General features: G+C 37.7%; 1 protein-coding gene across 9 annotated transcripts in view; it reads right to left on the bottom strand.

Annotated features, from left to right (window-relative positions):
• The window catches only part of DICER1 (dicer 1, ribonuclease III), a 58,507-nt gene that overhangs the window by 42,908 nt on the left and 2,828 nt on the right, over positions 1-12,771 (bottom strand). For all 9 annotated transcript variants that reach the window (XM_085550530.1, XM_085550534.1, XM_085550532.1 and 6 more), the window contains exon 2: positions 41-106. The gene's annotated coding sequence lies outside the window, so the exon portion shown is untranslated. The remainder of the gene's footprint in view (positions 1-40; positions 107-12,771) is intronic.

Consider the following 12,771-nt stretch of genomic DNA (forward strand, 5'->3'; position numbering starts at 1 on the left):
AAGGACACTCCCAAGATTACTTCAGTATGTTCATTTTTACCTCAAATACTGATGCTGAGCTTTTCCAGAGTTTCCAAGCCTGTAATTTTGTTTCACCCTAGGTAACCTAGAAGGCAATATAAAAAGAGAGTATTTCAACATGAACTGCCATAAAAATCAATCGTGCCATGTGGTAGTCTGCTTTCTTGCATTTTAATATTTAGCTCTGTAGCAACAGCACATGGTCCTTCAAAATCTAATTATCATCTGTCCTTTTTTGGCTGGGGATACAGACAGTCAACATCTGAAAGCCATAAGTGCTCCGGAGATATTTGCATATTTTCTGTTTTATCTGCTAAAGTAATTGCTGGCTGAGTACAACTAGATTTACAATTTTCCTCCCCCGCGCTCCTTCCACACAGCTTTCACCTAATGCCGTGATGAAGTCTTAAAGAAACTTAGCATCCAATACATAGCCAAAGAATGGACTTAGTTTGAAAGAGCAAAAATAAACTGTTTTCGCTTTATTTTACAACAGCAACGTGTGGGAAATGCAATGGAGAAAATCTGGTGAGTACTGTGATAATGTACAAAATAGACCTTCTCAAATCTTACTCCCAGAGCTACTTTTGAAATTCATGTTTGCAATGCACATGCACACCCCTTCTCTTCACAAAACACAGCAAATTACCAGTAAGATGCAGTGAGTTGAACAAATTTCTAACAATACGTTCCTGTTCTGTACAGGTTAATCGTTTAGCCATCAGCTCTACAGCATGAATAGCCTACCAACTAAAAGCCATCCCTTTTGAAGTAGTGGAGCAGAAATGTACCAGACTTTGTATCATCTCTTTCAGCTTCTCTTGCTATTACAGCATTTAGTTACCCTATCACGAAACAGACACGAAAAGGAGAGGCAAAAAAAAAAAAAAAGACAAAAAAAAGAAGGCTCAATTACTTGTCAAGAAAGCTAACATCACATATTGCTTCACACAGCAAATATATTTTATTCCATAATCGCAAATGGTCAGCAGAAAGCAAACAAATCGCTAGGTTTAGATTTGGGAGAACCAAAAGGAGAATGTAATTCCCCACCAATTTCCTTTGGTGCATCAAAGCTGTTAACATAGAAGTCGGCAGCCTCAATCGATCCGCAGACGTGAATTACAGTAGCCCTTTTAATGCCGAAGCTAACATATAACCAGACGGGCCACATTCCTGAGATGCAGTCAAGTTCTCCTACAAAACAGCAGCTCCTTCCATTAGCATCTCAATGGAGCTGATGCCCGCACCCAGACAAAGCCCGGTGCGCGGAGGCAGGAGCCCTGTCTGCAGCTCCAAGGATCCCAGCCTCGGTGAGGAAACGCTTTGGGTTTATCAGAGAATTTTAATAAACATCAGTGTCCGATCTGGTAAATTACTTAAATAAATAAATAAAAATCACAAATGTTTTATATTCGGACAGACAAATATACAGAGGCGTCAACCATAAAACTATGACAAGAGGTGTAATATTTTACTCTACAGCGACTAAAGATCTCATTCAAAAACAGGAGTGACTTTTATTAAATGACTTTGACATCGCTAAGCACAAAAGCCATTCCAGAAGTGAAAATCAACATGTCTTATTTTTTTTTAAGCTCCCTATTAAGAGCTTAATGTTCACATATTTTTATATAATGATGGAAGGGGAGACTTCCAAGCTAAGTACTTGGATTGCCCAACTAGCCACCCTGCAAAACCCTTAAATACTCAATGAACAAAGCAGCACTGTTCAAGCAAACAAATAAAAAACCCAACATTCAAGTCCTATAAGGACGCCAAGAGAAACAAGCAAGGACACTGTGACTTCTGCAGATCTCCAGTGCCCCAGCAATCTGCCAGTAACCAACAGGCACCTCTGCAGACCTCAGACAAGATCTCTGAATACCGTGGCTATTTGCTACTTTGACATTTGATAACACCAAAAAATAAGTGTACCAAAATATCAGAAAGAATACAAAAGAATACATCAACAGTTTTGATTTTTATTTTCTTCTATTTCACAAGACGATATATGCAATTGGACTCTGAACCCACAGGAGCGATGCAGCAAATGATCTTAAAGCAAATAGAAACAAATTCTAGTGCAAATCAAGGTCCTGCAGCACCAGAGGATATGAGGTATAAACCACCATTGTGGCTGTGGTTAGGAGGAAGTCCTTCTGGGCCACCATCCTGCCTCTCCCTAATCACAGCTGCTTCAGGATTTTGAAGAGGGCAATTACAAAATGGGACTCACTCTTCTGTCATCCCCGCAAGTTTATTCCTAATAATAAACTCCTATTCTTTGGTTATACTGTGCTACAAACAATAAAACAAGTTATGAACCACAGTACATACATCATGCTACCTCAAACTCACTCCAAGACAGAATACTCTCAATTTGACAAATTGAAGTCTACATGGAAGTTAGAGGGAAAAAAAGATTTAAAGACATGTCTTTAAATGAACTAAAAGCCAAAAACTTGTAATGGATTTAGCAATTAAAAAGAAAGTACTCCATGTAATATTTAATTTGCTTTTTTTTTTTTTCTTTCCCCCCTCCAAGCTACTGTTTGAAAACTAACCCACAGGGTAAGCTTATAGACCCTAATTTATGTAGATACCTGTATTATTACTACATCTGAATTACCAGAAAGGATAGCTGAACATACTGATGATTTTTCTTTTTCCAGTCACTTGATCCTTTGATTGAGCAACAAATTGTTTTCTTGTAATTATTTAGTTTATCCAAAGGTTAACTTTAAGACAGGAAGGCAATTAAGCAGACATTAGAGCAAGGATTTCTCCTTTCCCCCATCCATGGGCAAGCTGTGAGCCAAGTACAGTTCCAGAGTATCAATTATTCTTGCTTATGGTAAATAAAAGCAGCAGCTGCCCTCTGAATATAACCCCATGTGGGGCTTTTGAGCCCATAATTTGCATCAATATAAACCCTTCCTCTCCATGCGGGGCAAGTCAAGCTCCCCAAACAGAGGTGTCTGACAGTGCTCTGTTCTCCCTCTGTCAGCATCCAAAGCTACAGTCCTATGATACAAGAGGTCTCCTTTGAAGGCATTAGTTCTAAGAAGTAGCATATATGGATATCTGGATTTTATGTCATCCTCTAGCATTTTTACCAGTCTAAAATGAGAAGAAGATGCAGCATATTACAGACAACCACACATAAGGAAAATCAGAATGGCCTGCACAGATTTAAGGAACTTATCTTGTGCTCTATAACTTCAGGTGTCCAGTGTAGGAAACAAACACCTTTGTCTTTAACAGATGTCTCCAATGAAGTCTCAGAAGTTTAAGCGCTGCCTTATGATTGACCAAGAAATGAAAAATATTTAAGACCCACAAAATACAACTGGAACACATTTCTCCACAGCACGTGGGATCACAGGTGTCTAACATGAATAAAGATGTTTTAAAAACTTAAAACTCACACCCCTGCTTCCCCTTTTCTTCCCTCACCTTTTAAATGCCTTTCACTTTTTCCATCAACTATGAAAGACAACGGAAGGTCAAATAGATAAAGAGCCTACCATGTCACTAGACTTGAGAAATGCCCTGTTCATCATAAGGGTCCCTCATCTCCACCGTTGATGTTGTTCTGCACCAGCAATACTTTCAGTACAGGCAAACAAAAAAAACCCAGACCCATCCCAGAGTCAACAATCTGTGAACCTTTCACAGCACCAGAATCAATGCAAGGAGACAAAGAATAACTGCAAACAAAACAGGTATCCTTGAGATATTTCTGTGTCTACTCAGAAGTGCTTTTGTATAATACAAAACTGGTTTACTGAAAATTGCTTCAACTCGTTTAACGATTATTAAGGCCTTTTATATAAGAAAAAAACTCAAAACAAAACAGAATTTTACTAAACAGTTTCATTTTTCTATATTCTCATCTAAAGCCATTCAGGGCTGAGAAATAATATTCTGAAGCAGCTAAATCTCTGTAAATGATGTAATTAAGGCTTTCTGACATTCACTTGGGTTCTGAAAGCAATATAAATTAATATAATACTCCAACTGCCAATTAACCCTTCTACCAAGACTGACTCAGAACACATTCACGTAGTTCCTTCAGTTCCAATTCTACCATGAATAGCCTGGCACTGGAAAGACAGACATATCCACTGGATCCTGGTCCACATTCATCACTTGAAGGGATTTCTCCTCTCTTTTGTAACGCTAAGTTGCAGTCCCAGAACTCAACCAGTTGAGAGCTGGAGAATAGTGTTTTCAGAACTGGATATAAAGATATTGGATTCAGTAGAACAAGTTAAAGCAAAAGAAAACAAAACAGTTATTACCACATCAGTTGTGGCTTGAATTGAAGTTGTCAAATCACCTATAATTATGTTTAGTATCATCTAATTGCCAGCAGCAAAATAGCAAGTACCTTAGAGGTCGCTTGATCCAGCAACACAGAGCAGCCAGCAGCAGTCATCAACAAACACTTCAGATTTTTTGTGATTTTGTCAGTTTGTGAGTTACTAGAAAAAGAGCCAAGTTCTGCAATGTCTACCTGGCAGCTCTATCGGCAGAGCCTGGATTGCCTCCCTTTTGTACTTACATCCTAAGCTTCTATTGCAGATATACCAGGACTTACAAAAAAAAAGAAGTGCTATTTTTGCAGGTACAGTCACTACAGAAATCTTGGTGATTTACATGAGAAAGAAGGGAGGAAATTACAAGAGAATCAGATAAGAACTGGAACACAGCTTCACCATTTTGTTATTTTTTTCCCTCCAGATTCAAAACCAAACATATTTGCACATAATCTTTCACCACAGGATCCCTCCAACCTGGATTAACTTGAGAATATTCCACGTTTCACATTTTACGACTCATCCCAAGGCGTTTCCACTGTGGAAACATTCCTCAGCACCTTTTTCTTATCTGACCCTTGGGTGGTTCTGCAAATAATTCAATACTTTCACTAACAATGAACACAATGGGTTAGGAATATTTCCTTGCCTTTGCTTATCCTCACAGTGCCCTGCAGATGACCAATTCCAATAGATCAGACTGATGAGGACATAATTCTCCAGGGGACAATTAAATCCAGACTCTCTAAGAAGATCCATGATGCAGCACGAAGGGGATGGAAAGAACAGCAGCTGTAATGAATACATAACATTCAGGCACTATCAGAAGAAACGCTGCCTGCATTTAAATGACAAAGAACAATGAAAGCTCAGTCTAGGTAAGAATGAATGAAAGGAAATAAATATGTTTCTAGAAGCAAAATATGAATGCAAACAGAGCTCTGAAGAAGTAGATATACTCCTGCTCAAATAAAAACAGATACTGAAAGTAGTAAGATACAAAGAAAACTGGTTAAGAACCGGGGGAAAGGAACAGCATTTTAAAGGTGATTACAGCACCACATCATCTTAGAACAGCAGATTTGATTATATGCAAGACATTAAAACCTCTTAACACTGATTTCAACTGGAAAACTTAAAATTATCAGTCAAGAAAACTCATTTTGGTTGTGAAATTTTAATTTTAAGCAATTATTGCTATTAATTACCTTATCTACAAGTTATGAATGTGAGCTTTTGACATATTAGGAAGGTACTGTTATAACTACTATTAGTTACTTCATTTAGCTTATTAATTGGCATTATTAGTAACCATTATATAGGACATCCTGCTTGTCTGACAGCTGTGTGTGTTATGGTGTATTTAGGAGGAATTTATAACTTGATTAAATGCAAATGCATTTTAATTCATTAAGAATTTATATTATGCAAAATAAATATTTAAATACAATTGTCTTTAGTTTCACTGAGTAATCATGTAATTTCGTTAGTTAAAGCTAACAAGCTAACTTATTTGATTGGGCATTAAGAGAGATAATTGAGTGGTATGACTTCCAGAAGGATTAACACAGATTAACTGCCCGACTTCTACTGAAGATCTGAAATATTTTCTACTTCTTCCTCAGAATTGCTTCTCAACTATGAAAGAGTAGATACATTTTTAACTTCTCTTTGGTACACAGATGAATTATAACACCCTTCCTGCATAACATAAATCAAAAGTAATCTTATTTAGAAAAAGTGCATGTATTCTTTTTATAGCCTTAAATGCTTAACAAGGAAGACATTGTGAAAGTTAGAATTAAATACTGACTCTGATTCTCTCCTAGCTACATGTCATTTATACAAGAGGTGGTCATTTTCATAGTTTACACTTCAAGCATCTTTCAAAGGCACAGTAAAATTGATCAGGAAAAAGAACATAGTCTAGGCCTTTAGCACACATAATGAAGTATTTTGAAATGAAAATGTACAGTTACAGTCATCAAATAGATAAGAGCTTAGAGAAACTGAGACTAATCAAGTAATGCAATGAAGTTAATTTGAAAAGTGAATTAAACTCACATAGACAAGCTGTTACTGAGAAGAGTGGCCTTGCTACTTGTCTATTTGAATTAAACACAAGAGCAAATACAGAAGTTTAACATATCTTAATGTCACTAGAGATATTTCATTTTAGCTCTTGAATATTCTCATAAAGATCTGTATCTATTTGCACAGTCAAAGTTTGCCAGAATAAACGCAGAAGAAATGAGATAGCCCTATATCGACAAAATACAGAAAATTCACTTTCTATTTCATCACCCCTCTTCCATTTTCACTCAACATTTACATAAAACACTGTCCCATCTTTTAAAGGCCCCAAATGACACCTTAAGATGCATTTCATGGGGCTCTGACAAACATATAGGAGCATCAACTCTTAGAATTCTCTTCAACCCACGTGCAACCTCCCACTGTGTCTTACACTGGTACAACAGCTTCTAGGTAATTTATGGCCAGGTAGGAAGACCAGCCATAACAGTAATAGAAGATGTCACACAGAAGCAAGTTGTTTCTTAGATGAAGGAGCATCCCCAGTCCAGCACATTACTTCAGAAACGCTTACACTCAAAGCTTCACAGCCAGTACCACTAAGTAGGGGATACACAGGTATTTTCTTTCTAGGCAGAAATGTCAGCTAAAATGCACAAACTACATACAGACAGAGACTGACCTGTGCACCTCAGGTGCCCAATAAGAAAAAGGAATTTTGAGGGGATTTTTTTGTTTGTCTGTTTTTTTGAGTATTTTCTCTGTGATAACGTAACTCCTACATTGAATGCAAACTTGTAAATAATAGGATTTATTTATTTAAGGGTTTTCTTTTTTTGTTATTTTAATTAAACTTCCACATGATATCATAATACCTACCACAAGTATTGGATCATATTTCTTAAGAAAATTATACATACACTTACGTGATATTCTGAGTTGCATGCCTACTACTGAAACTAATAAATATTGCTTATCTCAGATCCAGTGGGACAGAAATATTAAGACAACACTTTAAGTATGGGACTCCAGACATCAGAAGTCAGCCTGCTCACAGTTTTTTTGGATACTGATGTATCTGAATGATGCTAAAAGAAAAAGAATACTAAAAAAACCTGCAGTCAATATTCATCACAAAACCAAGTGTAGGATTGTTTAAATTGTCAAGCGTTGCCTCCAATCCCTTCCCAGATTTACTCCAAAAGTAAAAGCACAGGGTAAGAAGAAACAGTTCTTTACTCAAATGAGAAAAGGAAGAAAAAAAAGAAAAAGCCTTATAAAGGTGACTTGCCTCTTTCAGCCACTTTAACTTCTGAACTTCCCACACAGTGATTCAAAGACTTATGTTGTGGTCAGTGTGAGCTCCTAAAGCTCTGATTTCAAATTAAAGGTTGCAATACTTCAACAAGCTGGTGGTAAATATCCGGACTAGAATTGATTACTATTGTTTTAAACAATCAGGACAACGCTTTCCTTTCCTGAAAGCTACCCACTTTGGTTCAAGAAGCTCTTAAGACTAATCACAGAGATTACAAAAGGAAAAAAAAAAAAAAAAAGGAAAAAAAATTAGGCTTTGATTTGCATTCAGTGACACTGCTATCATAAAACACAGCAAAATATTTGATGAAAACAGGAAAGAAAACATTGTAAGATAAAGCAGTTTCACGAATATCTCCCTAATTACGGAGTCAGGATTACAAAGCAGCACTAAATAAAAATGGGAGGCTTTAAACTGAGCATAAAAGGAGATCTGAATTTTCCCAATCTAGCAGCTAGAGCATAAGTACTCCATCCTGGTTATTGCCCTGACTGTTATTATCTTTGTTTCAAAGTTATTGAAACTCAGCTTATCTTAATACTCAAAAACCATAAGATTACTACAATAATATACCTATTTATAACAACTGCTTACTAATAAATGAGAAAGTAGAATGTTGAGAAAAACATGAAACAGTTATTTTAATTAACAAGTGAGAAGAGACTTCAACAGTCACATCGTACAGAAGACAGTCAAGTAGAAAGTACCCACAGTATTTTGGGATTAGGTTTCACAAGACTGCCAACCTAGTCCTATGGCAATTCAGCGCTAGATGAAGTAACTCCACTCCTCACTGCTCCTTCCCGTCTCTAAACAGCTTTGACACTCAGTTGACATGTTGGGGGGGGAAAACAAAGTTCAGCTCCCTTTTCTCCTTTGCCTAAGCAAGCTTTGTGCTGGATCAGCAAGCTGCATGAAGTATGGAAGGTGGAGGGTGCCACATGAGTAGTAGAGCTGGTGTGAGGAGATGGTTGTCATCCATTTTGACAGCCATCAGGTGGCTTACCTTACAGGAAACAAGCAAACTGGGTTCAAGAGGCTTCTGACTGTCACTCAAAAATCAGACAGCAACTTCCCTGTTGCCAGCTATTGCTGATCTACATTACACAGTGACAAAAAACTTTAAGTTGCAAAAACAAGACTTCTTGATACCTAGTACAAAACCAATTAACAGAAAGCAACAAAAGAAAACATTTAATAGCACCAGAAAAGGAATGAACTATAAAAGGCTTTAAAAGCAGTTAACAGCTGGCAGTCAATATATATATATTAATAGTATTATTGGCATGTTACTCAAAATGCTGCCAGAAATCAGCACCTGCTTCATCATTCTGCAAGTCAACACATGTTCTAAAACCATCCAGCAGCTCCCTGCAGAACCTTATTCACTGATATAAGTACCAGCCAGTGGACAGCTTTAACAAATCATGGATTGCTTTATTGAAAATTCATCTTCTATTCAATTTAAGTAACACAGAGACTAAAGAAGACTGTTTTCCAGAAAGTTCAGTATTAATCAAGGCAGGTTTTATGTCTCAATTTCTACACAGCACAACATTAACTATGCGAAGATTACCACAGGGAAAATTACTCATCTCCTGTAGGTTGATTGAATGTCTTTGAAGGACCCAGGGAGCTCATAAATGTTCCTGGCACTGTCCCAGTCCTTTTGCATTGAAGTACTTCAAGGTAAAAATGCAGACCTATGTTGTGCATTACCTTCATAAAACCTACACCTCCTCCTCCGCAATTCTGTCATCTGCCATATAGGTCAAGCTCTTTCCTCTCATATCCCAGGACAGATATTCTTCACCACACATTCTGGTTACACTTCTTCAGAAGATATCACTAAATTGTAACCTGATCGGAGGACAACACTAAAATCAACTGATGTATTCAGCATATAAATAAACCTATGAACTTCAATACCTAGGTACACATTTCTTAACTACATATAAACCTTCAAAGTATACAAATAATCAGCTTGGTTTTGAAGCATCAGTTACAGCTTGCTGTGTTTCAATTCAGGAGGGCTAATATTTACTGATATAAATATTCACTAGACCAACTAAGAAAAGCTTTCCCTCCAAGTATTAATACACGGTGCATGGGATCCAGTTTAATTTTCTTAAGCTAAGAGGAAATGCAGGCCTTGTTTAGAACAACTATAGAAATAATGAGAGAAGTAAAAAAAAGAAAAAGAATAATCATTGGGCTCAATTACACAACTGTGTCACTTCCCTTTTGCAGTCTCTACCATTCAGGCTGAAACTGGCCACATAACTGCTAGAAACCATTCATTTCCTTGGGTCAATATTATCCTTGTTTAGCCTCACAGAAACAGGAAATCATTAATACATCATAATAAGAATAATTAATACGTTAAATAAATAAATACACACATAATTCCATAGACTCATAGAACACATGCCAGAAACAGGGCTTCAAATCAAGTCCTATCTTCAAAGCAATGTACCTTTTAGTGCCCATTATCCACCTTCAGTAGTAATTCACTTCCTGAAGTCTCCGACATCAATTTGGCCACGCCAGACAGCAATAGTAGCTAAAAATGGCCTTCAGTGGAGGCGGGGGAAGGGAGAAGCATGCCCTTCCCTACCCCAAGCCTTTCACACAGATCATATCACTTCTTGATTAATAACTTCACATAGATTGGCAACATGGGCATTTAACTTCAGCAGAAAGACGTTAAAAGGTCATGGATAAAAAGATCAATCAAAACATTGCTATATTGTATACACCTTCTTTTACTTCCCATCCTCTTCCAAAAAGGAAAACCTACAAGCCACTTAGCATAAAGTTAGCAAGGCAAACACGTCTGCCTACTTGGAAATACAAAACTTAAATGAGGAAGTAGAAGTCTCCCTTGAGATTGATTAGACTTGGTCATCTTTAATGATAACAACATTAGCACCAGAAGTCAGTGAACGTTCCATAAAGCCACAGTTAGTAAGTCAGCTTAGATGTATCTATCTGTACTAACACCTAGAAACAGTCCCAGATTTCAGCAGTTGAAAGTGGGGAGGGGGCAAAAAGAGGGGACACCTGAATGAACTTGCCAGAACTCTGAGAAGGGTTTCGTGAATATGGACACCTGGGGATCAATTCTACTTGTTTTTAAACATCAGCTACAATGTAACTCCACTTGGTTCATTTCCTCAAGAGCAAGAAAACATACAAAGGGATGGCAACAGTTGCAAGAAAGCTACATCTAAATCACAGGCAAAACAAGACCTGAGCAAACAAGGGAGAAACAAGAATTGTGAAGTTAGCCATCAAGTTAGTCAAATTACTTAAGAGAGCAAACTACATTTGCTCCCTATAGAAAGGAAGGTTGTGCTATCAGCAAGTGGGCAGTCCTTCAGACCAGATATCGCAAAGAAAAAACTATTTTAAAAAGTAAATCCTACATTTTTGCATTTCCAAGAAAACTGAACATTTCCTGCTACCCAGCTGCTTTTTGGAATCTGCTGAGGAAGCTCTACATAGATTGACACTGTATCAGCAATCAGACTCCGAAACAAGAGACAGGCACTGGGAACCAGGTTTTAACTATTAAGTAAGTAACTATTAAGTAAGGATTACGGGGCTTGATGATTTTCTATGCTTTTGTTGTAGGTTTTTTTGCATACAAATGGAAGAGTTGAAAAAACACAACAATGCCAGCTCAAATAGCCTCAACCTGCTGCCTTGTTCACAGCAGCCATCCCACTGCAACTAAGGCAAACACACACACACTTGGTGAACCTGTCAAGGAATTGATTGTTCCAACCAATTGGAAACCAACCCACAAACCAGACGATTCACAGCTGTGGACAAACTTACATAAAAGCCACAAGAAGAGGTACAAAAGTCCCTGGCTCTAAGATGCAAGAAGTCAGAGCACTGCTCTTCTTTCTTTTCCCACCAAAGGATATTTCACAATCTCTGTATAAAAGACACACAACCTTGCAAGTAAAATCCTTGAAGCCAGTTTCACTTCTGGACTTGAGAAGGAGAGAAGTTGCAGCAATTTGAAAGTAAAAACTTTTAAATCAGGAAAATTTCCCTTAACCAATATAAAGCAGAAATCAGCTGCTCAGCATTGAAACACAACATCAGTAGGCAAAGCAAGAAAGGACTACCAAGACCAAGCTTTCAGAGAATATCAAAGCATACTCTAATACAGCAGACACTGCTTTGTCCTGTAGATTATATCTTTTAGAATGGCTCCTTAATGTCAATCCTGAAACTGCCCATTCCTTCAAATGAGTAACACAGTTTGAACAATCAGACCTTCAAATACCAACCAAAGGCCGCAGTAACTCCAGCTAAAAAGTGAACCTTTAGTTACTACTATCTATCAAGTCTCTTCTGGTTTATCACAACCCATGAGAGATAAAGATTGAGGAAAAATCTTGATGGAGTGAAGAAAGCACAATTTGGTCTTTAAACATCCTTAGCCTTTAGGGTGGAATGTTCTAAAAAGTACATTTAATTATACTTCTACTTTCTTTTTAAATACAGCCACATCCTGAGGAGAAAAAATAAACCAAGTTTCTGCGCTATCAATATGAAGAAATGAGTATTGAACACATGAAGGTAACAGGACACAGATAGTCAGAGCTTACCCAGCTACACATTACAACATGAGGCAAGGGAACACTGTAACCATCTCTCTGCTCTGCCAACTATATCTGCCAAGCTCAGTATCCACAGTTTGTAATAACTATATGAGAGAAAAAGAAAACTGGATTTTCTCATTGAGAATTATGGAACATGGCATAACTCATTGTAATTGAAGAAGCACAGAATCACAGAATAACTCGGGTTGGAAGGGACCTCAAGGATCATGTAGTTCCAACCCCCTGCCTGGCAGGGCCACCAAACATACACCTTTACTAGATCAGGTTGCCCAGGGCCCCGTCCAACCTGGCCTTGAACACCTCCAAGGACGGGGCATCCACAACCTCCCTGGGCAGCCTGTTCCAGGGCCTCACCACTCTCCTAGTGAAGAACTTCCCCCTAACATCCAACCTAAATCTTCCCTCTTTTAACTTAAAACCATTTCCCCAT

The sequence above is a fragment of the Coturnix japonica genome, chromosome 5 (genome assembly GCF_054131305.1).
Source record: "Coturnix japonica strain WE chromosome 5, WE-NBRP24, whole genome shotgun sequence".
NCBI classification, from domain to species: domain Eukaryota; kingdom Metazoa; phylum Chordata; class Aves; order Galliformes; family Phasianidae; genus Coturnix; species Coturnix japonica.